Raw genomic sequence first — 27,530 nt, forward strand, 5'->3', positions numbered from 1 at the left:
TGTTTCATCAACACTGTCGTATGGTTACAAACAATAAAGAACGTGTTGTTTCATTAACACTGTCATATGGTTAAAACAATAAAGAACGTGTTGTTTCATTAACACTGTCATATGGTTAAAACAATAAAGAACGTGTTGTTTCATCAACACTGTAATATGGTTAGAAACAATAAAGAATGTGTTGTTTCATCAACACTGTCATATGGTTACAAACAATAAAGAATGTGTTGTTTCATTAACACTGTCATATGGTTAGAAACAATAAAGAACGTGTTGTTTCATCAGCACTGTCATATTATTAAAAACAATAAAAACGTTTTGTTTTATTAACACTGTCATATGGTAAGAAACAATAAAGAACGTGTTGTTTCATCAACACTGTAATATGGTTAGAAACAATAAAGAATGTGTTGTTTCATAAACACTGTTGTATGGTTAAAACAATAAAGAATGTGTTGTTTCATCAACACTGTCATATGGTTACAAACAATGAAAAACGTGTTGCTTCATTTAACACTGTCATATGGTTAAAACAATAAAGAATGTGTTGTTTCATCAACACTGTCATATTGTTAAAAACAATAAAAACGTTTTGTTTCATTAGCACTGTCATATGGTAAGAAACAATAAAGAACGTGTTGTTTCATTAACACTGTCATATGGTTAGAAACAATAAAAAACGTGTTTATTCTTCTACACTGTAATATGGTTAGAAACAATAAAGAATGTGTTCTTTCATTAACACTGTAATATGGTTAGAAACAATAAAGAATGTGTTGTTTCATCAACACTGTCATATGGTTACAAACAATAAAGAACGTGTTGTTTCATCAACACTGTAATATGGTTAGAAACAATAAAGAACGTGTTGTTTCATCAACACTGTAATATGGTTAGAAACAATAAAGAACGTGTTGTTTCATCAACACTGTAATATGGTTAGAAACAATAAAGAATGTGTTGTTTCATCAACACTGTCATATGGTTAGAAACAATAAAGAACGTGTTGTTTCATCAGCACTGTCATATGGTTACAAACAATAAAGAATATGTTGTTTCATTAACACTGTCATATGGTTAAAACAATAAAGAACGTGTTGTTTCATCAACAATGTAATATGGTTAGAAACAATAAAGAATGTGTTGTTTCATCAACACTGTCATATGGTTAAAAACAATAAAAAATGTGTTGTTTCATTAACACTGTCATATGGTTAGAAACAATAAAGAATGTGTTCTTTCATTAACACTGTAATATGGTAAAAACAATAAAGAATGTGTTGTTTCATCAACACTGTCATATGGTTACAAACAATAAAGAACGTGTTGTTTCATCAACACTGTAATATGGTTACAAACAATAAAGAACGTGTTGTTTCATTAACACTGTCATATGGTTACAAACAATAAAGAATATGTTGTTTCATTAACACTGTCATATGGTTAAAACAATAAAGAACGTGTTGTTTCATTAACACTGTCATATGGTTAAAACAATAAAAAATGTGTTGGTTCATCAACAATGTAATATGGTTAGAAACAATAAAGAATGTGTTGTTTCATCAACACTGTCATATGGTTAAAAACAATAAAAAATGTGTTGTTTCATTAACACTGTAATATGGTTAGAAACAATAAAGAACGTGTTGTTTCATCAACACTGTCATATGGTTACAAACAATAAAGAATGTGTTGTTTCATTAACACTGTCATATGGTTAAAACAATAAAGAACGTGTTGTTTCATTAACACTGTCATATGGTTAAAACAATAAAGAATGTGTTGTTTCATCAACAATGTAATATGGTTAGAAACAATAAAGAATGTGTTGTTTCATCAACAATGTAATATGGTTAGAAACAATAAAGAATGTGTTGTTTCATCAACACTGTCATATGGTTACAAACAATAAAAAACGTGTTGTTTCATTAACACTGTCATATGGTTAGAAACAATAAAGAACGTGTTGTTTCATCAGCACTGTCATATGGTTACAAACAATAAAAAACGTGTTGCTTCATATAACACTGTCATATGGTTAAAACAATAAAGAACGTGTTGTTTCATCAACACTGTCATATGGTTACAAACAATAAAAAACGTGTTGTTTCATTAACACTGTCATATGGTTAGAAACAATAAAGAACGTGTTGTTTCATCAGCACTGTCATATGGTTAGAAACAATAAAGAATGTGTTCTTTCATCAACACTGTAATATGGTTACAAACAATAAAAAACGTGTTGTTTCATTAACACTGTCATATGGTTACAAACAATAAAGAATATATTGTTTAATCAACACTGTCATATGGTTACAAACAATAAAAACGTGTTGTTTCATTAACACTGTCTTATTGTTAAAACAATAAAGAACGTGTTGTTTCATCAGCACTGTCATATGGTTACAAACAATAAAGAATATGTTGTTTCATTAACACTGTCATATGGTTAAAACAATAAAGAACGTGTTGTTTCATTAACACTGTCATATGGTTAGAAACAATAAAGAATGTGTTGTTTCATCAACACTGTAATATGGTTACAAACAATAAAAAACGTGTTGTTTCATTAACACTGTCATATGGTTACAAACAATAAAGAACGTGTTGTTTCATCAACACTGTCATATGGTTACAAACAATAAAAAACGTGTTGTTTCATTAACACTGTCATATTGTTAAAACAATAAAGAACGTGTTGTTTCATCAACAATGTAATATGGTTAGAAACAATAGAGAACGTGATGTTTCTTTAACACTGTGATATGGTTAGAAACAATAAAGAACGTGTTGTTTCATCAACACTGTTATATGGTTAGAAACATTAAAGAATGTGTTGTTTCATTAACACTGTAATATGGTTAGAAACAATAAAGAATGTGTTGTTTCATCAACACTGTAATATGGTTAGAAACAATAAAGAACGTGTTGTTTCATCAACACTTTAATATGGTTAGAAATAATAAAGAACGTGTTGTTTCATCAACAATGTGATATGGTTAGAAACAATAGAAAACGTGATGTTTAATCAACACTGTCATATGGTTAGAAACAATAAAGAACGTGTTGTTTCATCAACACTGTAATATGGCTAGAAACAATAAAGAATGTGTTGTTTCATTAACACTGTATATGGTTAAAACAATAAAGAACGTGTTGTTTCATCAACACTGTAATATGTTTAGAAACAATAAAGAACGTGTTGTTTCATCAACACTGTAATATGGTTAGAAACAATAAAGAACGTGTTGTTTCTTTAACACTGTAGTATGGCTAGAAACAATAAATAATGTGTTGTTTCATTAACACTGTCATATGGTTAAAACAATAAAGAACGTGTTGTTTCATCAACACTGTAATATGGTTAGAAACAATAAAGAATGTGTTGTTTCATCAACACTGTCATATGGTTACAAACAATAAAAAACGTGTTGTTTCATTAACACTGTCATATTGTTAAAACAATAAAGAACGTGTTGTTTCATCAACAATGTAATATGGTTACAAACAATAAAGAATATGTTGTTTCATTAATACTGTCATATGGTTAAAACAATAAAGAACGTGTTGTTTCATCAACACTGTTATATGGTTATATGGTATCTAAATATGACAGTTCATTAAGTATCTAGACTATAACATTTGATAACGTATCTAAATATGACAGTTCATTAAGTATCCGGTCTATAACATTTGATAAAGTATCTAAATATAATAGTTCATTAAGTATCTATACTATAACAATTGAAAAAGTATCCAGATATAATAGTTTATTAAGTATCTAGACTATAATTGTTGTATATACTATATAATTTGATTAATTATATAAAAGTTACATTACCCTACTTTAATTATGTTAGGGCTTGAAATTAATGTTTTTCCCTTTGATAAACAATAGCTACATATATGTTTACAAAAACACCTACCTACAATTGTCCTGACATAAAACAGTAGAACCGCAGAACCCAGTACTGAAAAACAAAAGAGCGTGAGATTATTAGTCATGAGTGTGATTACTACAAAACCTAATATGTTTTTAACCATACAAAAAGAGAGTCTACTAATATAAACCCACATATTATCGCATGTCTATCAGTTTATATAATTAACAAACAAAGGAGCAATTCAGAAGGTAACAATTAAAGGATTGGTAGCGCTAATCCTAATTTTGTACTGATAGCCTATTCAAAAGGTAGCAATGCAACAGAATCTACCCACCAACTCTCAAGCTACTTTTGTCTGACTGAATAGTAAGATTTACCTATACAATGCTATACCATGCTATACAAGGGTTTATGTTTGGCCTGAGTTTCAGAGTAAGAAAGTTTATTAAAATATCGTTATACGTCGCTACTAGATTAACAATTTTTATTATCCATAACAAAACGTTACATGTTTTTAATATAGATTTAGTAATTTATATTACTATGACTAAACAAATTATATTACTGAAATACATTGCCACATCATTTGCACAGGACTATGAAATATGATTTTAAACTTTACCAACGTTATGTAATATATTATCAGGCATTTCAACTATAAGAAAAATCCTGAAATAACACCCAAACTATTGATATTATCGTATCGGCCCGATTATAGGGCGATCTCAAATACAAGTCGACCCAATTTGCATAAACCATGAGAAAGAATAGTTTTGTAGCGTCCTTTTTCTAGGTCTCAAAATCAATACTATAACTGAACTGCCCGCAAGCAGTTTAGTTGCAAAGATTAGCGATAACCTTGGGCAAACAGGTGGCGTGCATTTACAGACGTATGTATGTTATATGGATATTCAGGAATGAGGCAGACTTGAGCAGAGGGAAGGGTCCTGTGGTCGGCTGTGATTATAAGACGACTACAAATTTTCCGGTTAATTATTATTTTTTAAATCGCTTTACAATCGGGCTAGTATGTCATGCCAAAACATTACAAAAACCAAATAATACACTACAAAATTATATTACTCCACGAACATATTATAACACGACACCATATGAAATTTTTAACCGACATAATTCATTCAGTATATCCTTAATGATATAACATAATACTATAAGATACTAAGAACCTAACTCAACACTTCATAAAATTATGTTTATCCAATAAAAAAATATAGGAATGTTTGGATTTAGGAAATGCTAACAAAAGTACATTGCTTATAAAGATATATAATTATTTAGAAATGCTTAGGGAAGCAAATTACGTATATAAAATTAATTGAAAGTGCTGGCTGAAATACATTACTAATAATAAGATTAATGGAAAGCACTGGTTGAAGCATGTTTTGCTCATTATGATATAAAATTAGTGGAAAGTGCCCTCTGAATTACATTACTGGTATAAGATTAATAAAAACTACTAGCCGAAACACATTACTAATATAAAAATTAATGGAAAGTGCTAGCTAAAGTACATTACCCGTATAAAATTAACGAGAAGTGCTAGCTGAAGTACATTACCCGTATAAAATTAACGAGAAGTGCTAGCTGAAGTACATTACCCGTATAAAATAATGAGAAGTTCTAGCTGAAGCACATTACCCTATAAAATTAATGAGAAGTGCTAGCTGAAGTACATTACCCGTATAAAATTATTGGGATTACCCGTATAAAATTATTGGGAAGTGCTAGCTGAAGTACATTACCCGTATAAAATTAATGAGAAGTGCTAGCTGAAGTACATTACCCGTATAAAATTAATGAGAAATGCTAGCTGAAGTACATTACCCGTATAAAATTAATGAGAAGTGCTAGCTGAAGTACGTTACCCGTATAAAATTAATGAGAAGTGCTAGCTGAAGTACATTACCCGTATAAAATTAATGAGAAGTGCTAGCTGAAGTACATTACCCGTATAAAATTAATGAGAAGTGCTAGCTGAAGTACATTACCCGTATAAAATTAATGAGAAGTGCTAGCTGAAGTACATTACCCGTATAAAATTAATGAGAAGTGCTAGCTGAAGTACATTACCCGTATAAAATTAATGAGAAGTTCTAGCTAAAGTACGTTACCCGTATAAAATTAATGAGAAGTGCTAGCTAAAGTACATTACCCGTATAAAATTAATGAGAAGTGCTAGCTGAAGTACATTACCCGTATAAAATTAATGAGAATTGCTGCCTTAGGTATATTATCGATATAAAATTAGGTTGCTGTGTTACTTTATTGTGTTGCATTACACCTTGATGATGACATAAGTAGAAATATTAGTGTTAAGGGAATGTTTATTTGTTTTTGAAAAGTGTAACATTTTATCAAGAACTTAAAATTATTCAGTTATGCTAGCAATGTAAAATTGTCATTCATGTAATATAATAAACTATTGTTGATCATAGCATTAAAGGACTTTCATTGTAATTAAACTAATGACTATTAAATAAAACAATTAAATTACAATCATTGTTTATAATAATTAATTGTTAATTATAACAAGACAAGAAATATATTTATAAATTCACGTCCCCTCCGAGTCGCTTTATATAACAATTAATTGTCTGATGACCAGTCACGTGATTTCAGACCCAAATTATGGTTATTTATTATATGCTGTTGATAGAAGTCTTGCACGTTCTCGTTCGTTTGCTGCTGCAAACTGAATCCCGAAGTTTAAAGTTCCATGGAACGAATGAGAACCAACCAATCACAGCAGAATGTTGCATGTTGGGTACAATTTGTTTAGCAGAATGTTGCATGTTGGGTACAATGTGTTCAGCAGAATGTTGCAAGTTGGGTACAATTTGTTTAGCAGAATGTTGCATGTTGGGTACAATTTGTTTAGCAGAATGTTGCAAGTTGGGTACAATTTGTTCAGCAGAATGTTGCAAGTTGGGTACAATTTGTTTAGCAGAATGTTGCATGTTGGGTAGAATGTGTTCAGCAGAATGTTACATGTTGGGTACAATTTGTTCAGCAGAATGTTGCATGTTGGGTACAATTTGTTTTAGCAGAATGTTGCAAGTTGAGTACAATTTGTTCAGCAGAATGTTGCATGTTAGGTACAATTTGTTCAGCAGAATGTAGCATGTTGAGTAGAATGTGTTCAGAAGAATGTTGCATGTTGGGTACAATTTGTTCAGCAGAATGTTGCATGTTGGGTAGAATGTGTTCAGCAGAATGTTGCATGTTGGGTACAATTTGTTTAAAAGTGTCATTAAGAGCATCGATCACTTCACACCAACTTCGTAATACAGCCACCCTCACACCAACTTCATAGTACAGCCACCCTCACACCAATACAGCCACCATCACACCAACGTCATAATACAGCCACCTTTATACCAACTTCATAATACAGCCACCCTCACACCAACTTCATAATACAGCCACCCTCACACCAATACAGCCACTCTCACACCAACTTCATAATACAGCCACCCTGAGATATAACACACCATTAATCATCGTTTTCATGTCTTAAAAGTACTTTACGGTGATGGAGTGAAAAGAGGCAGAAAGTTTGTGAGCATGCTCAGTTGTCTACTCTTTTCTGAGTTGTTACAAACCCAAATAAACACATACATCACCCCCTCACCTGTTCACCAGTCAACTCAAACCCAGAGACAAGCTTCAACCAAGGATCCAGGCTAACAAACACTATACCAGATATCCGTGACGTGACATTGATCGAACCTTACCTCTGGTCACTTAGTTATGTGTACCAGACACAATGACCTCGGCCAAACCTTACAGTACCACTCTGGTCACTCAGTTATGTGTACCAAACACCCGAGACATCGACAAAACCTTATATATCATTCTGATCACCCACTTCTGTGTACCAGACACCTGTGACATCAACCAAACCTTACAGTACCACTTTGGTCACCCAGTTCACTCAAACCAAACCATTCAGGAGGGAGAAAGCCACACGAAAGTTGTTACCTTCTGAGTTGAACACTTAACTGAGAAGCTGCCTTTACGCCCTTCCCGTCAAAGCTCCCCTCCGTCCACGTGTTATTCACCTCATCAAACGTCTCACAGATACACACTTCAGTTACGTGTTATTCACCTCGTCAAACGTCTCACAGATACACACTTCAGTTACGCATTATTCACCTCGTCAAACGTCTCACAGATACACACTTCAGTTACGTGGTGTTATTCACCTCGTCAAACGTCTCACAGATACACACTTCAGTTACGTGTTATTCACCTCGTCAAACGTCTCACAGATACACACTTCAGTTACGTGTTATTCACCTCGTCAAACGTCTCACAGATACACACATCAGTTACGTGATGTTATTCACCTCGTCAAACGTCTCACAGATAGACACTTCAGTTACGTGGTGTTATTCACCTCATCAAACGTCTCACAGATACACACTTCAGTTACGTGGTGTTATTGACCTCGTCAAACGTCTCACAGATACACACTTCAGTTACGTGGTGTTATTCACCTCGTCAAACGTCTCACAGATAGACACTTCAGTTACGTGTTATTCACCTCGTCAAACGTCTCACAGACACACACTTCAGTTACGTGGTGTTATTCACCTCGTCAAACGTTTTACAGATACACACTTCAGTTACGTGTTATTCACCTCGTCAAACGTCTCACAGATACACACTCCAGTTACATGGTGTTATTAACCTCATCAAACGTCTCACAGATACACATTTCAGTTACATGGTGTTATTCACCTCGTCAAACGTCTCACAGATAGACACTTCAGTTACGTGGTGTTATTCACCTCATCAAACGTCTCACAGATACACACTTTAGTTACGTGTTATTCACCTCGTCAAACGTCTCACAGATAGACACTTCAGTTACGTGGTGTTATTGACCTAGTCAAACGTCTCACAGATACACACATCAGTTACGTGATGTTATTCACCTCGTCAAACGTCTCACAGATAGACACTTCAGTTACGTGGTGTTATTCACCTCATCAAACGTCTCACAGATACACACTTCAGTTACGTGGTGTTATTGACCTCGTCAAACGTCTCACAGATACACACTTCAGTTACGTGGTGTTATTCACCTCGTCAAACATCTCACAGATAGACACTTCAGTTACGTGTTATTCACCTCGTCAAACGTCTCACAGATACACACTTCAGTTACGTGTTATTCACCTCGTCAAACGTCTCACAGATACACACATCAGTTACGTGATGTTATTCACCTCGTCAAACGTCTCACAGATAGACACTTCAGTTACGTGGTGTTATTCACCTCATCAAACGTCTCACAGATACACACTTCAGTTACGTGGTGTTATTCACCTCGTCAAACGTCTCACAGATACACACTTCAGTTACGTGGTGTTATTCACCTCGTCAAACGTCTCACAGATACACACTTCAGTTTCGTGTTATTCACCTCGTCAAACGTCTCACAGATACACACTCCAGTTACATGGTGTTATTCACCTCATCAAACGTCTCACAGATACACACTTCAGTTACATGGTGTTATTCACCTCGTCAAACGTCTCACAGATAGACACTTCAGTTACGTGGTGTTATTCACCTCATCAAACGTCTCACAGATACACACTTCAGTTAGGTGTTATTCACCTCGTCAAACGTCTCACAGATACACACTTTAGTTACGTGTTATTCACCTCGTCAAACGTCTCACAGATAGACACTTCAGTTACGTGGTGTTATTGACCTAGTCAAACGTCTCACAGATACACACTTCAGTTACGTGGTGTTATTCACCTCGTCAAACGTCTCACAGATAGACACTTCAGTTACGTGTTATTCACCTCGTCAAACGTCTCACGGATACACACTTCAGTTACGTGGTGTTATTCACCTCGTCAAACGTCTCACAGATACACACTTCAGTTACGTGTTATTCACCTCGTCAAACGTCTCACAGATACACACTCCAGTTACATGGTGTTATTCACCTCATCAAACGTCTCACAGATACACACTTCAGTTACATGGTGTTATTCACCTCACCAAACGTCTCACAGATAGACACTTCAATTGAATATTCGTTTTCGCCTAACGAAGAAACCGTAGATACCCACGCGTATTTCTCATGTTTCCTCCGCCTCTCAACAAAGACTCACTCCATAACATTCCTAAACCAGTCTAGCTCCAGTGGTCTTCCACCACCAGTATGCTTTTTATCATCCATATGTAGTCAGGCACTACTCAGGTACACCACCAGTATGCTGTTTTATCATCTATATGCAGTCAGGCACTACTCAGGTACACCACCAGTATGCTGTTTTATCATCTATATGCAGTCAGGCACTACTCAGGTACACCATCAGTATGCTGTTTTATCATCTATATGCAGTCAGGCACTACTCAGGTACACCACCAGTATGCTGTTTTATCATCCATATGTAGTCAGGCACTGCTCAGGCACACCACCAGTATGCTGTTTTATCATCCATATGTAGTCAGGCACTGCTCAGGTACACCACCAGTATGTTGTTTTATCATCTATATGTAGTCAGGCACTACTCAGGTACACCACCAGCATGTTTTTTTATCATCCATTTGTAGTCAGGCACTACTCAGGTACACCACCAGAATGCTGTTTTATCATCCATATGTAGTCAGGCACTACTCAGGTACACCACCAGTATGCTGTTTTATCATCCATATGTAGTCAGGCACTACTCAGGTACACCACCAGAATGCTGTTTTATCATCCATATGTAGTCAGGCTCTGCTCAGGTACACCACCAGTATGCTGTTTTATCATCCATATGTAGTCAGGCACTACTCAGGTACACCACCAGAATGCTGTTTTATCATCCATATGTAGTCAGGCTCTGCTCAGGTACACCACCAGTATGCTGTTTTATCATCCATATGTAGTCAGGCACTACTCAGGTACACCACCAGAATGCTGTTTTATCATCCATATGTAGTCAGGCTCTGCTCAGGTAGATTATTCGGACCAGTGAAAGTGGGTTTTCTAGAGGTACTCCCTCTTCCCCTACAACAAAGTTCAGACCTTGAATTTTTAGATTCCTCGCTGCCCTGAAGGACCATAAAACGTTCGTTTGGTTATGCGAGAAGATTTGCCGTGGTAATCAGTTTCACACTTTGACCGTCACTGATGTTTCTTAGTACTCTTGGTGGGTTTACCTCGTAATACCTTCTCCAACATCACTGCCAAGAATTTGGTTTGGTTTTTGGAACTGTTTTGAAGCCGACAAGACAATCGATCGGACAAAGAAGAGAATGACTGACAACACCATCTTGCGGATACTTGATTCGGATATTAAGAACAGCTATTCACAATGACGGTCTATAGACGGTTAGAACAGAGCTCCAGGCTGGCTTATATGTCAGATACTCATGTAGGTCGTTTGTAATAATAGCAAGAGCACGTACAACGGACCAACGAAATATGTCAAACAATACTTAGTACAGTTAAGTAGCGTTTCACCCTAAAACCGTATCATTGATATTCACTGATACAAATCTCAACCCAAGGAACTTAAAGTATGCAAAGATGACGGAAGTATATAGTTTTGGTATGGGAAAAGAACTGATATAAGAACATAGCGACCTCTACATTATGTGAGATAAATGTTGATCGTTGCATTGTGGTCATAATACCCGCACTGGAAATATGAAGATTCATGGTTCGCTATCCGTTGATGCATAAAGGAGTTTTTTGCTATTTGGACGGAGGTATACTATAAGAATGATTGTCAAATCCCCATATTTGATCAGACAAGTGTAGCCCAAGAGTTGGCGGTTGATGATTTTGACTAGATTTCTTCTATCTAGTGTGCTAGTTCAAAGGTTAGGAACGACTGTGCGCAGATATCTCTTATGTAGCTTTGAAAAATGTTTAAAACAAACAAAAACCCGCGTAATAGAGCCATTAGCATTATGTGTTGCAGTAAACACATCCTAAGATCCTCTGTGTTGTCAGATACTGGTGTAATTGACTCTGACATAGACCTGATGAATGACACCGCCCACCCCTTCTGTATTAAACTAGTTGATGTATTCATTGAAGAAGACAGAACTGTCTGAATGGAGTGGTCTGAATACTTATCATACTTGGATCAATCAAGCAGGTCTAAAGTGCTTCTGGGAGACACGTTGCGTCCCGTCATGTGACTGGAGACGCCTTGGAAACATATCTTTCAGGCCTAATCAGCACTGACAAGGAAATTGGTCCAAGGCTGTCCCTGCTACACTGAATGATTATATCTCAGAATGACTGAAACTGTGCGTTCCGTAAACATGTAAACCCATTTGTTCCTTTGAGGCATGTTTGCCATTTGTATTATTTATACAAAGTATTTTTAACTTCAAGCAAACAGTGGTATTATAATAGGAAAAATAGCGAAGATTTAAACAGCTTTATGATGTAACAACGATTGTGAGCAGCTGTTTCTGGGTAAACGTGTATTAGACAGAAACCATGAAGTTGTAATTAACACTGCAGTGACATTGACCACGCCCAGTTGCTCAACAAGCCAATAGAAATATTGTTTGAGTAATAAGAATTAGACTAAACATCATACAACTTACACCTTTAGACGAAACGAGAGTCTACGTTTCACCTTCTGTTAAGCAATTAGCTATTTTTTCATTTATCAGAAACCTTGTTAATGAGAAACTAATGATATTATTAAGGCACTGTGTTTAAGATATGTTATTATGTTTGTTTAAACTTCGAAAGGTGATCCATGTAAATATCGAGCTAAGTTGTGTATAAATTAAAAGTTATAACCTAGGACGTAAACTGTTTACTTTCATAGCTTTAATTATTAATATCTCCAGATAATACTTGCCTCATACTTCATGATAGAAGAATCGTGTGTTTCATAAAAATCCTTAAACTTTACCCACAACCTTTTCTTAGTGAGAACATTGGTTGACTTTCAACTATTGTTCCTACGAATCATACAAATGAGTTATGAAGCTATAGTTTATTTGGTTTGCATTGTTTTGAATTGTGCGCAAAACTACACGAGGACTCTCTGCGCTAGCCATCCCTAATTTAGAAGTGTAAGAATAGAGGGAAAGTAGCTAGTCAATACCACCCACCGCCAACTCTTGGGCTACTCTTTTACCAACGAAGAGTGGGATTGACAGTCACATTATTACGCCCCCATGGCTGAAAGGGCGAGCATTTTTGGTTTGACGGGGATTCGAAACCGTGACTCTCAGATTACGAGTCGAGTGCCTCAACCACCTGGCCATGCCGGAGCGATAGTTTATTTAATCCAAGGTTTCGTATTTTTGTGATTAAAAATATTTAAAACTTACATTGAATAATTTTCTTTAAAAGAATGATCATAATGATACCGATATTAATATGTTTTAGTTAATTAGTTGAAGGACTGGCAGGATTTCTGCTAAACTCTTAGAAAAGCTAATCTTAAAGTGTGCCATATTATTTTCTTTCACTCTACAATAAAACAAGGTAAGAATGACATTCTGATATTAATAACAATATTTGCATCATATTATCCGAAATTCTTAATCTAAATTCATTAAGAAAAGAGGATTGTGGATCATTTCAAATTTCTCTTTCACACTAGTTCGAGCTGAGAAGCCTTTAAGTACACAACCACACTGCCATTCATATCTCACCATTTCTTCCAATACAGTTGTACTCCTTATGTATAATCAATACAACGTATTATGGTTATTATCATATTATACATTAATGAGACGAACCTAAAAAGACAGAAGCGAAGCCTTTTTATATATATATTTAAACTGGCAGGATAAATAAATTTTTCCTGGGGGGGGGAATTCGTTTGACCTTTAACGTGATACAATATCTATTCAATAACAATTCTGTCAAAACAAAGAGAACGAGGATATCACTTTCTAACTGCCATTTGTTTGTTCTTATTGGCCAACTTTTTATTTCTGAATTAATTTATCCAGCAGGTGGCGCTTTAAATTTAATCATTTGTTGTTGTCAACAATAAAACTTATGATGCGACATAAACATTCACATAGGAGAAGACAAAAAAAAAGGTGCGAGTCGTTCCAAAGAACATTTAAGTTAAAAAAAAAAACACAATAACTTTTGAAATAATTTTCTGCCTACAAAGTAAGAAAAATATTAAAAACGTTCAAGTTTCCTCTTGGATATTTGTGATATGCATTCTTCTCTACAGCTTGGAAGAAAGTCTGGATTTGATAGACATGCTTTCACGTTAGCGAACGTTCCTTACTGAAGATTCACTGCTCACAGGTCTTGCTATAAATATTCTTTTTTTAAACTTATAAGACTTTCCTATTTTTTATATGACATGGGGATATATGATTTCAAGCTTATAAGAATTTTATGGTATTGTGAAATAAATAAGTATTACTGACAAATATATGTGTATATTTTTCGCAGCAAATCTACACTAGGCTATCTGTTATGTCAACCGAAAGGAATCGAATCCCTGGTTTTAGTATCGTAAATGCATAGACTTACCGCTGTCCCATCGGGGAACTACTGACAAGTAAAAGAAACTTTAAACGCATACATATGATATAAATTTCCTACAAAATACGTAACAAACACTTAATACAAGAAATATATGATTTAGAAACGCGAAAATAAAACTAAATATAAATGTTATAATTAGATGTAATATTTTTACTGAAAACCTTATTGTATTCTGGTCGTATTTGTGTGAAAGGTTTCTCGAAATAATTATTATAATGTTATTAGCGATACGTAATAATAGTGAGGCCCCCCAGTAAATTTGTGAATTGTTTGCGTTACAAATCTGATTTAGGTACCCGCTGCATACAGAGGAAAGAAAGTATATTGTGCTTAATAACAAATAAAACTTTTAAAACACATTTTAAACCATTTTATTTTCTATATTTTAAATATCTTTCTCGTACAAATGTTTTGTTTGTATATATTACAAACATACATTAAAGTATCCAATACGTGAAATACTCGGTCTCCACGAGTGGTACAAGATCTTTTGTGTTTTTGAGATACAATGTATTAACTGTACACTACATACTCAAGTTTCACTTCACTATTTGATTTGGTTTTCTATCTTAGAGGAAATAAGGACACCGTACTGTGTTCCAGATCAGATGGTACTGTTCATTTCTTACATCACTGTCAATGCTAGTCGTTATAAACCATCAATTGACAAAAGTTTGTGTGTGTGTGTCCATTTAGAAATCCACTAGTCCGATTGTCAGTGTGTGTGGGTCCATTTAGAAATCCACTAGTTCGATTTTCAGTGTGTGTGTGTGTCCATATATAAAAAGAAATCCGCTAGTCCGATTGTCAGTGTGTGTGGGTCCATTTAGAAATCCACTAGTTCGATTTTCAGTGTGTGTGTGTCCATTTAGAAATCCACTAGTCCGATTGTCAGTGTGTGTGGGTCCATTTAGAAATCCACTAGTTCGATTGTCAGTGTGTGTGTGTCCATTTATAAATAGAAATCCACTAGTCCGATTGTCAGTGTGTGTGTGTCCATTTATAAATAGAAATCCACTAGTCCGATTGTCAGTGTGTGTGTGTGTCCATATATAAAAAGAAATCCGCTAGTCCGATTGTCAGTGTGTGTGGGTCCATTTATAAATAGAAATCCACTAGTCCGATTGTCAGTGTGTGTGTGTGTCCATATATAAAAAGAAATCCACTGGTCCGATTGTCAGTGTGTGTGTGTCCATATATAAATAGAAATCCGCTAGTCCGATTGTCAGTGTGTGTGTGTCCATTTATAAATAGAAATCCACTAGTCCGATTGTCAGTATGTGTGTGTCCATTTATAAATAGAAATCCACTAGTCCGATTGTCAGTGTGTGTGTGTCCATTTATAAATAGAAATCCAGTAGTCCGATTGTCAGTGTGTGTGTGTCCATTTATATATAGAAATCCACTAGTCCGATTGTCAGTGTGTGCGTCCATTTATATATAGAAATCCGGTAGTCCGATTGTCAGTGTGTGTGTGTCCATTTGTAAATAGAAATCCGCTAGTCCGATTGTCAGTGTGTGTGTCCATTTATAAATAGAAATCCACTAGTCCGATTGTCAGTGTGTGTGTGTCCATTTATAAATAGAAATCCAGTAGTCCGATTGTCAGTGTGTGTGTGTTCATTTATAAATAGAAATCCACTGGTGCGATTGTCAGTGTGTGTGTGTCCATTTGTAAATAGAAATCCGCTAGTCCGATTGTCAGTGTGTGCGTCCATTTATATATAGAAATCCAGTAGTCCGATTGTCAGTGTGTGTATGTCCATTTATAAATAGAAATCCGCTAGTCCGATTGTCAGTGTGTGTGTGTCCATTTATAAATAGAAATCCACTAGTCCGATTGTCAGTGTGTGTGTGTCCATTTATAAATAGAAATCCACTGGTCCGATTGTCAGTGTGTGTGTGTCCATTTATATATAGAAATCCACTAGTCCGATTGTCAGTGTGTGTGTGTCCATTTATAAATAGAAATCCACTAGTCCGATTGTCAGTGTGTATGTCTCCATTTATAAATAGAAATCCACTAGTCCGATTGTCAGTGTGTGTGTGTCCAATTATATATAGAAATCCAGTAGTCCGATTGTCAGTGTGTGTGTGTCCATTTGTAAATAGAAATCCACTAGTCCGATTGTCAGTGTGTGTGTGTGTCCATATATAAAAAGAAATCCACTGGTCCGATTGTCAGTGTGTGTGTGTCCATTTATAAATAGAAATCCACTTGTCCGATTGTCAGTGTGTGTGTGTCCATTTATAAATAGAAATCCACTAGTCCGATTGTCAGTGTGTGCGTCCATTTATATATAGAAATCCGGTAGTCCGATTGTCAGTGTGTGTGTGTGTCCATTTATAAATAGAAATCCACTAGTCCGTTTGTCAGTGTGTGTGTGTCCATTTATAAATAGAAATCCACTAGTCCGATTGTCAGTGTGTGCGTCCATTTATATATAGAAATCCGGTAGTCCGATTGTCAGTGTGTGTGTGTGTCCATTTATGAATAGAAATCCACTAGTCCGATTGTCAGTGTGTGCGTCCATTTATATATAGAAATCCACTAGTCCGATTGTCAGTGTGTGCGTCCATTTATATATAGAAATCCGGTAGTCCGATTGTCAGTGTGTGTGTGTGTCCATTTATAAATAGAAATCCACTAGTCCGTTTGTCAGTGTGTGTGTGTCCATTTATAAATAGAAATCCACTAGTCCGATTGTCAGTGTGTGCGTCCATTTATATATAGAAATCCGGTAGTCCGATTGTCAGTGTGTGTGTGTGTCCATTTATGAATAGAAATCCACTAGTCCGATTGTCAGTGTGTGCGTCCATTTATATATAGAAATCCACTAGTCCGATTGTCAGTGTGTGTGTCCATTTATAAATAGAAATCCACTGGTCCGATTGTCAGTGTGTGTGTGTCCATTTATAAATAGAAATCCACTGGTCCGATTGTCAGTGTGTGTGTGTCCATTTGTAAATAGAATTCCGCTAGTCCGATTGTCAGTGTGTGCGTCCATTTATATATAGAAATCCAGTAGTCCGATTGTCAGTGTGTGTGTGTCCATTTATAAATAGAAATCCGCTAGTACGATTGTCAGTGTGTCTGTGTCCATTTATAAATAGAAATCCACTAGTCCGATTGTCAGTGTGTGCGTCCATTTATATATAGAAATCCGCTAGTCCGATTGTCAGTGTGTGTGTCCATTTATAAATAGAAATCCACTAGTCCGATTGTCAGTGTGTGTGTGTCCATTTATAAATAGAAATCCACTAGTCCGATTGTCAGTGTGTGTGTGTCCATTTATAAATAGAAATCCACTGTCCGATTGTCAGTGTGTGTGTCCATTTGTAAATAGAAATCCACTAGTCCGATTGTCAGTGTGTGCGTCCATTTATATATAGAAATCCAGTAGTCCGATTGTCAGTGTGTGTGTGTCCATTTATAAATAGAAATCCGCTAGTCCGATTGTGAGTGTGTGTGTGTCCATTTATAAATATAAATCCACTAGTCCGATTGTGAGTGCGTGTGTGTCCATTTATAAATAGAAATCCACTAGTCCGATTGTCAGTGTGTGTGTGTCCATTTATAAATAGAAATCCCCTGGTCCGATTGTCAGTGTGTGTGTCCATTTATAAATAGAAATCCACTGGTCCGATTGTCAGTTTGTGTGTGTCCATTTGTAAATAGAAATCCGCTAGTTCGATTGTCAGTGTGTGTGTGTCCATTTATATATAGAAATCCACTAGTCCGATTGTCAGTGTGTGTGTGTCCATTTGTAAATAGAAATCCACTAGTCCGATTGTCAGTGTGTGTGTGTCCATTTGTAAATAGAAATCCACTAGTTCGATTGTCAGTGTGTGTGTGTCCATTTGTAAAAAGAAATCCGCTAGTTCGATTGTCAGTGTGTGTGTGTCCATTTATATATAGAAATCCACTAGTCCGATTGTCAGTGTGTGTGTGTCCATTTGTAAATAGAAATCCACTAGTCCGATTGTCAGTGTGTGTGTGTCCATTTGTAAATAGAAATCCACTAGTTCGATTGTCAGTGTGTGTGTGTCCATTTGTAAATAGAAATCCACTAGTCCGATTGTCAGTGTGTGTGTGTCCATTTGTAAATAGAAATCCACTAGTCCGATTGTCAGTGTGTGTGTGTCCATTTGTAAATAGAAATCCACTAGTCCGATTGTCAGTGTGTGTGTGTCCATTTGTAAATAGAAATCCACTAGTCCGGTTGTCAGTGTGTGTGTGTCCATTTGTAAATAGAAATCCACTAGTCCGATTGTCAGTGTGTGTGTGTCCATTTATATATAGAAATCCACTAGTCCGATTGTCAGTGTGTGTATGTCCATTTATAAATAGAAATCCACTAGTCCGATTGTCAGTGTGTGTGTGTCCATTTGTAAATAGAAATCCACTAGTCCGATTGTCAGTGTGTGTGTGTCCATTTGTAAATAGAAATCCACTAGTCCGATTGTCAGTGTGTGTGTGTCCATTTGTAAATAGAAATCCACTAGTCCGGTTGTCAGTGTGTGTGTGTCCATTTGTAAATAGAAATCCACTAGTCCGATTGTCAGTGTGTGTGTGTCCATTTATATATAGAAATCCACTAGTCCGATTGTCGGTGTGTGTGTATGTCCATTTATAAATAGAAATCCACTAGTCCGATTGTCAGTGTGTGTGTGTCCATTTGTAAATAGAAATCCACTAGTCCGATTGTCAGTGTGTGTGTGTCCATTTGTAAATAGAAATCCACTAGTCCGATTGTCAGTGTGTGTGTGTCCATTTGTAAATAGAAATCCACTAGTCCGATTGTCAGTGTGTGCGTCCATTTATATATAGAAATCCGGTAGTCCGATTGTCAGTGTGTGTGTGTGTCCATTTATAAATAGAAATCCACTAGTCCGATTGTCAGTGTGTGCGTCCATTTATATATAGAAATCCACTAGTCCGATTGTCAGTGTGTGTGTCCATTTATAAATAGAAATCCACTGGTCCGATTGTCAGTGTGTGTGTGTCCATTTATAAATAGAAATCCACTGGTCCGATTGTCAGTGTGTGTGTGTCCATTTGTAAATAGAATTCCGCTAGTCCGATTGTCAGTGTGTGCGTCCATTTATATATAGAAATCCAGTAGTCCGATTGTCAGTGTGTGTGTGTCCATTTATAAATAGAAATCCGCTAGTCCGATTGTCAGTGTGTGTGTGTCCATTTATAAATAGAAATCCACTAGTCCGATTGTCAGTGTGTGCGTCCATTTATATATAGAAATCCGCTAGTCCGATTGTCAGTGTGTGTGTCCATTTATAAATAGAAATCCACTAGTCCGATTGTCAGTGTGTGTGTGTCCATTTATAAATAGAAATCCAGTAGTCCGATTGTCAGTGTGTGTGTGTCCATTTATAAATAGAAATCCACTGTTCCGATTGTCAGTGTGTGTGTGTCCATTTGTAAATAGAAATCCGCTAGTCCGATTGTCAGTGTGTGCGTCCATTTATATATAGAAATCCAGTAGTCCGATTGTCAGTGTGTGTGTGTCCATTTATAAATAGAAATCCGCTAGTCCGATTGTGAGTGTGTGTGTGTCCATTTATAAATTTAAATCCACTAGTCCGATTGTGAGTGTGTGTGTGTCCATTTATAAATAGAAATCCACTAGTCCGATTGTCAGTGTGTGTGTGTCCATTTATAAATAGAAATCCCCTGGTCCGATTGTCAGTGTGTGTGTCCATTTATAAATAGAAATCCACTGGTCCGATTGTCAGTGTGTGTGTGTCCATTTGTAAATAGAAATCCGCTAGTTCGATTGTCAGTGTGTGTGTGTCCATTTATATATAGAAATCCACTAGTCCGATTGTCACTGTGTGTGTGTCCATTTGTAAATAGAAATCCACTAGTCCGATTGTCAGTGTGTGTGTGTCCATTTGTAAATAGAAATCCACTAGTTCGATTGTCAGTGTGTGTGTCCATTTGTAAATAGAAATCCGCTAGTTCGATTGTCAGTGTGTGTGTGTCCATTTATATATAGAAATCCACTAGTCCGATTGTCACTGTGTGTGTGTCCATTTGTAAATAGAAATCCACTAGTCCGATTGTCAGTGTGTGTGTGTCCATTTGTAAATAGAAATCCACTAGTTCGATTGTCAGTGTGTGTGTGTCCATTTGTAAATAGAAATCCGCTAGTTCGATTGTCAGTGTGTGTGTGTCCATTTATATATAGAAATCCACTAGTCCGATTGTCAGTGAGTGTGTGTCCATTTGTAAATAGAAATCCACTAGTCCGATTGTCAGTGTGTGTGTGTTCATTTGTAAATAGAAATCCACTAGTTCGATTGTCAGTGTGTGTGTCCATTTGTAAATAGAAATCCACTAGTCCGATTGTCAGTGTGTGTGTGTCCATTTGTAAATAGAAATCCACTAGTCCGATTGTCAGTGTGTGTGTGTCCATTTGTAAATAGAAATCCACTAGTCCGATTGTCAGTGTGTGTGTGTCCATTTGTAAATAGAAATCCACTAGTCCGGTTGTCAGTGTGTGTGTGTCCATTTGTGAATAGAAATCCACTAGTCCGATTGTCAGTGTGTGTGTGTCCATTTATATATAGAAATCCACTAGTCCGATTGTCAGTGTGTGTATGTCCATTTATAAATAGAAATCCACTAGTCCGATTGTCAGTGTGTGTATGTCCATTTATAAATAGAAATCCACTAGTCCGATTGTCAGAACTAATCTAAACTAACGTGGCAGGGGTTCAGTTTAGAGAGAGAGAAATCAAAAAGAGTTCTCTCTCCAACTGGGGTGTTCAGGAACTTTATAGTTCCTCTTCGTCCCCTTACGTGAGAAATGTTTTAAAATATCCATGGAGTTTTTACTTTATTTTTAACATTTCAAAAATATTTGTGAGTGAGAGGAAGGACGGGAAAACTGGACGAAAGCAGCGAAAGTGAAGTGAGCCAGACTTTGGCTCGAGGATGGAGAACCCTAGCGGCTGGCGAATTGGTTTTTTAAAATTTACTGTAATTGATTAGATACCCTTGACTGGGTAAACGGCCCTTTTCAGAATGAGGCTGGGTCCTACAGGTCCGATGCCAGAGATTTTGCTGTGGGGGGAAACGGGAGTACCCCGAGAAAACCCACTTTCACGGCTTCCGATTGTCAGTGTGTGTGTGTCCATTTATAAATAGAAATCCACTAGTCCGATTGTCAGTGTGTGTGTGTCCATTTATAAATAGAAATCCACTAGTCCGATTGTCATTAATCTTATAATTTACCTACAGCTGATTAGGAGTTCGGCTGCGAAATCTCCATGTTACACGGTCCCCTATGGCTCCCCTATTGATTGTTGGGATATGCTAACTAATGAAGTAAAAGACACACTAAGCCCTACACAAATAATAGTAAATACATGGGCTTATTATTACCCATGTTTACTGGAGCTTTAAAAGTTGTTTTTTTTATCAAAATACTCGAGTTCTCTATGGTTGTTGTTTTTGTTTTGTTTGAAATTAAGCGCAAAGCTACGTAATGAGTTAGCCGTGCTCTGCCCGCCACAGGTATCGAAACCTGATTTCTAGCGTTGAAAATCCGCAGACATACCACTAGATGGCGTTCTTTGAGGAGTTGGATAAAAACTTTTACCTTTTTGCAAACCTCGGGGCCGATAATATTTGTTTGATACCACTCAGAAGGAGAAGCTACGTGACACACAGACACTTAATCTTACTATATAGATGTATAATATGTATTATATAGATGTATAATATTATGTATTATATAGATGTATAATATTATGTACTCCTGTGAAACATCTTAAGATCTTCATTTAATTATTTACTAATGAAACTTTGTAGAATGGACGACAACTGCTCTTGTGGAGACACAAGTGCAGAGGACGACGTTTCAAAGGTCTTCCGCCTTTCGTCTTCAAGTCAGTGTGTGTAAGTGTTGTCTTTTGATCGATTGTTTAGGTAAAGTATTCATGATAACGATAGGCGGAAGACTTTCGAAACGTCGTCCTCTACATTTGTGTCTCCGCAACAGGCAGTTGTCGTCCATTTTACAAAGTTTCATCATGAATGCTCTGCCTAAACAATCTATAAAAAAAAATAATTATTTACCGCCTAGTACGTTGAGACATAAGCAGCTTGCAAGGGATACGTTAACTTCAACTTCGCTTACCAATATAATACGTAGTTGGGAAAAATGAGTAATTTGCAAATGACATTTATGTACTGCTGCAGTTACATGTTTAATGCCCAGAGGTTAAGAAACAATTAACTTGCAAATGATGCTTTATCTTCAAGTTGCAATTTCATACCTAATACCTAGTAACATACGGAATTAATAACTTACATTCTATTTTAATCTCTAATTATAATGCACAACAGACAAGAAAATGATATCTTGTAAAACTGTACTTCTCATAATTTGTAATTATAGATCAAATATCGAGTGTGTAAATAAATTAACGATTTGCAAGAGGGTTTTCCCTTCGTCTGTAATTATAGTCTAATGCTTAATATGATAAGAAATTTATAACTTGTTAATGAAACTTACGTCAGTCTATAATTAAGAATATCATATCTAGAAAAGTGAAATACAACGGTGTTTTCTCTTAATATGTAATAAAAGAGATCTGCCTGGAAAGATAAGTAATTTGCACGTTTGTAACAGATAATAACGTTCTTAAAAGATTCACTTTTGTCGAATCTTTTGTTATTGGGGATTCATGTTTAGCTGTTTTGGATTACTGAACAAGGATAAGAGTTGTGTTCTTTACGAAGAGAAAAAATTCCATATTTATTTCGGACACTACACTATTAATTTATTTATTTATGTACACACAAGACCCGCAGGAGTCAAAGGGTGTTTTAACGCTACAGTTTGTTGGATATTAAAGATGTTTAATCCGTAAACTGCCAAAGAGAGTGTTTTTGGACTATCTTTTGGAGACAACTTCGAATCAAGTGTTCTTTGTTAATTGATAATATTTATTGTGAATTACAGCATCCTCAAGTGTCCATAGCTACTATTAAGATTTACCATAAGTGTAAATTTAATATATATCAATAAGTGGCCGAGCATGGCCAGGTAGTTAGGGTGGTCGACTCGTAATATGAGGGTCGCGGGCTCGAATCCTCGTCACACGAAACGTGAGGGCGTTATAAAGTTATGGTTAATCCAACCATTCGTTCGTTAAAGAGTAGCCCAAAAGTTGGCGGGGGTGGTGATGATTAGCTGCCTTCCCTCTAGTCTCACACTGCTTAATTAGAGAGGACTAGCGCAGATAGCTCTCTGTAGCTTTGTGCAAGATTCCAAACAAACATTATCAATAAAGTCACATAATTAATTCATTAATTACCAAACTTTTACGCCCCTGCTATCACATTTTTCTGCTTAGCGTTAAACTGAGATACGAACGACTTCACCTGTTAATGATACAGCAGTATAGTCAGCAGTGAAATTAGGAACACTTTGAAAGTAGCTACAGGTTTAATATTGTTCTCAACTTGCAGTACAATATCTACCAACGTAGTTCTAAACACTTCCTAAAAACATCTACATATGATTTGGAAACTTCCATGTTTCATGCACTTGGCTGTTAAACTCTTGATGTGCTAAAGTATTTTAGTCAGTCTTACCATATAAAATCATCATTCTTCGCTCACTCACTAAAAGAGTGCAGAAAATGCCTTATTTTTAACCAATAAAAATGTCATTTCAGTTCATATTAAGAAAAATCTGATTGAGTAGTTTTGTTTTCATTTGCTCATTTCATATATAATTCTAATAGAAAATAATTGAATCATCTGATTAATCAATTTCTTATCTTCTACCTAGCTATGCGTCTATCTTTTTATATATGCATTCGTAATAGGTATTGTTATGCATTATCTTATAAAATTTGATATGTTACCAGATGTACAATCAAACAGTACATAAGATAAATGTTTAGATATACAGTCAAACAGTACATAAGATAAATGTTTAGATATACAATCAAACAGTACATAAGGTATATGTTTAGATATACAATCAAACAGTACATAAGATAAATGTTTAGATATACAATCAAACAGTACATAAGATATATGTTTAGATATACAATAAAACAGTACATAAGATATATGTTTAGAACTATGGGTATAAAATTGAACCAGAATTATAACCTACTATGATTTACAACTGTAATTATATCTAGACCAGAATTATAACGTACTATGATTTACAACTGTAATTATATCTCAACCAGAATTATAACTTACTATAATTTACAACTGTAATTATATCTCAACCAGAATTATAACATACTATAATTTACAACTGTAATTATATCTCAACCAGAATTATAACCTACTATAATTTACAACTGTAATTATATCTCAACCAGAATTACAACCTACTATAATTTACAACTGTAATTATATCTCAACCAGAATTATAACCTACTATAATTTACAACTGTAATTATATTTCAACCAGAATTATAACATACTATAATTTACAACTGTAATTATATCTCAACCAGAATTATAACCTACTATGATTTACAACTGTAATTATATCTCAACCAGAAATATAACCTACTATAATTTAAAACTGTAATTATATCTCAACCAGAATTATAACTTGCTATAATTTAAAACTTAATTATATTTCAACCAGAATTATAACCTACTATGATTTACAACTGTAATTATATCTCAACCAGTATTATAACCTACTATAATTTACAACTGTAATTATATCTCAACCAGAATTATAACGTACTATAATTTACAACTGTAATTATATCTCAACCAGAATTATAACCTACTATAATTTACAACTGTAATTATATCTCAACCAGTATTATAACCTACTATAATTTACAACTGTAATTATATCTCAACCAGAATTATAAACTACTATAATTTACAACTGTAATTATATCTCAACCAGAATTACAACCTACTATGATTTACAACTGTAATTATATCTCAACCAGAATTATAACCTACTATAATTTAAAACTGTAATTATATCTCAACCAGAATTATAACTTGCTATAATTTAAAACTTAATTATATTTCAACCAGAATTATAACCTACTATGATTTACAACTGTAATTATATCTCAACCAGTATTATAACCTACTATAATTTACAACTGTAATTATATCTCAACCAGAATTATAACCTACTATAATTTAAAAGTGTAATTATATCTCAACCAGAATTATAACCTACTATGATTTACAACTGTAATTATATCTCAACCAGAATTATAACCTACTATAATTTACAACTGTAATTATATCTCAACCAGAATTATAACCTACTATAATTTACAACTGTAATTATATTTCAACCAGAATTATAACATACTATAATTTACAACTGTAATTATATCTCAACCAGAAATATAACCTACTATAATTTAAAACTGTAATTATATCTCAACCAGAATTATAACTTGCTATAATTTAAAACTTAATTATATTTCAACCAGAATTATAACCTACTATGATTTACAACTGTAATTATATCTCAACCAGTATTATAATCTACTATAATTTACAACTGTAATTATATCTCAACCAGAATTATAACCTACTATAATTTACAACTGTAATTATATCTCAACCAGAATTACAACCTACTATGATTTACAACTGTAATTATATCTCAACCAGAATTATAACCTACTATGATTTACAACTGTAATTATATCTCAACCAGAATTATAGCCTACTATAATTTACAACTGTAATTATATCTCAACCAGAATTACAACCTATTATAATTTACAACTGTAATTATATCTCAACCAGAATTATAACCTACTATGATTTACAACTGTAATTATATCTGAACCTACTATAATTCACAGTTTTAGTTATCAGTCTGAACAAAACCTTTACTCTAGAGCTACAAAATTAATAAACTGAACCTAAATTATCATCTACGAATATAATTATCAGAATAATCAGAATTTAAAACATAACCATAATTATAAAACTAAACTAAACCTTCAGCTTACAACTGTTGTTGTCAGACTGAACCAAAACTTACCAAACAGAGTTATCAAACTGAATAAATTTTCGAACTACAACTGTAATTACGAAACTGACCTATAACTTCAACTTAACTCATAATCACTTTTCTCACTGTCACAAGTGAAGTCACCTAACTTTGAGTTTGAGCGACAATATACATGTGAAAGCCTAGTGATCAACTCAGAATTTTGATGAAGTTTACTAGTTCGTGGTTTAATAATAGTTTTTTCTATTCCGGTAGTTTTGTGCTAGAGGCTGAGAACATAATCACAGATTCCGGTTATAATAGTAACTTCCACACACGAATATAATTCTTAGACTCAATAAGAACGTCGGTGCTGAGATCTTGTTGTCCGTTGGAATGAAACGTTAAACTGGTAGAAACGTGAGATTCAATCACACTAAACTTAGGTAACTTACAATTCCATATTCACGATTGTTCTGAACGTTTTAACACAAAGCTTTATCAGAAAATTAATTACAATCAATTAAAGATAAGTAGAACAAAATACATCACCGACCTCCTACTGTTTCAGTATCAGTTAAAGATAAATAGAACTGTATACATCACCGTCATTCTACTGTCTAGTGGCCCGGCATGGCCAAGCGTGTTAAGGCATGCGACTCGTAATCTGAGGGTCGCGGGTTCGCATCCCCGTCGCGCCAAACATGCTCGCCCTTTCAGCCGTGGAAGCGTTATAATGTTACGGTCAATCCCACTATTCGTTGATAAAAGAGTAGCCCAAGACTTGGCGGTGGGTGGTGATGACTAGCTGCCTTCCCTCTAGTCTTACACTGCTAAATTAGGGACGGCTAGCGCAGATAGCCCTCGAGTAGCTTTGTGCGAAAATAAAAAAAGAACAACAAAAAATCTACTGTTTAGTATCAATTAAAGAAAAGTAGAACAGCATACATCACCGACCTTCTACTGTTTTAGTGTCAGTTAAAGACCAGTAGAACTGAATACATCACCGACCTTCTACTGTTTTAGTGTCAGTTAAAGACCAGTAGAACTGAATACATCACCGTCCTTTTACTGTTTTAGTATCAATTAAAGTAATGTAGAACAGCAAACATTATCGACCTTCTA

General features: G+C 35.0%; 1 protein-coding gene across 2 annotated transcripts in view; it reads right to left on the reverse strand.

Moving 5' to 3' along the window:
• Positions 1-27,530, reverse strand: part of LOC143231683 (neuropilin and tolloid-like protein 2) — a 424,980-nt gene that overhangs the window by 261,712 nt on the left and 135,738 nt on the right. For both annotated transcript variants that reach the window (XM_076466271.1, XM_076466270.1), the window contains exon 3: positions 3,927-3,971. The gene's annotated coding sequence lies outside the window, so the exon portion shown is untranslated. The remainder of the gene's footprint in view (positions 1-3,926; positions 3,972-27,530) is intronic.

The sequence above is a fragment of the Tachypleus tridentatus genome, chromosome 11, assembly GCF_004210375.1.
Source record: "Tachypleus tridentatus isolate NWPU-2018 chromosome 11, ASM421037v1, whole genome shotgun sequence".
NCBI lineage: Eukaryota > Metazoa > Arthropoda > Merostomata > Xiphosura > Limulidae > Tachypleus > Tachypleus tridentatus.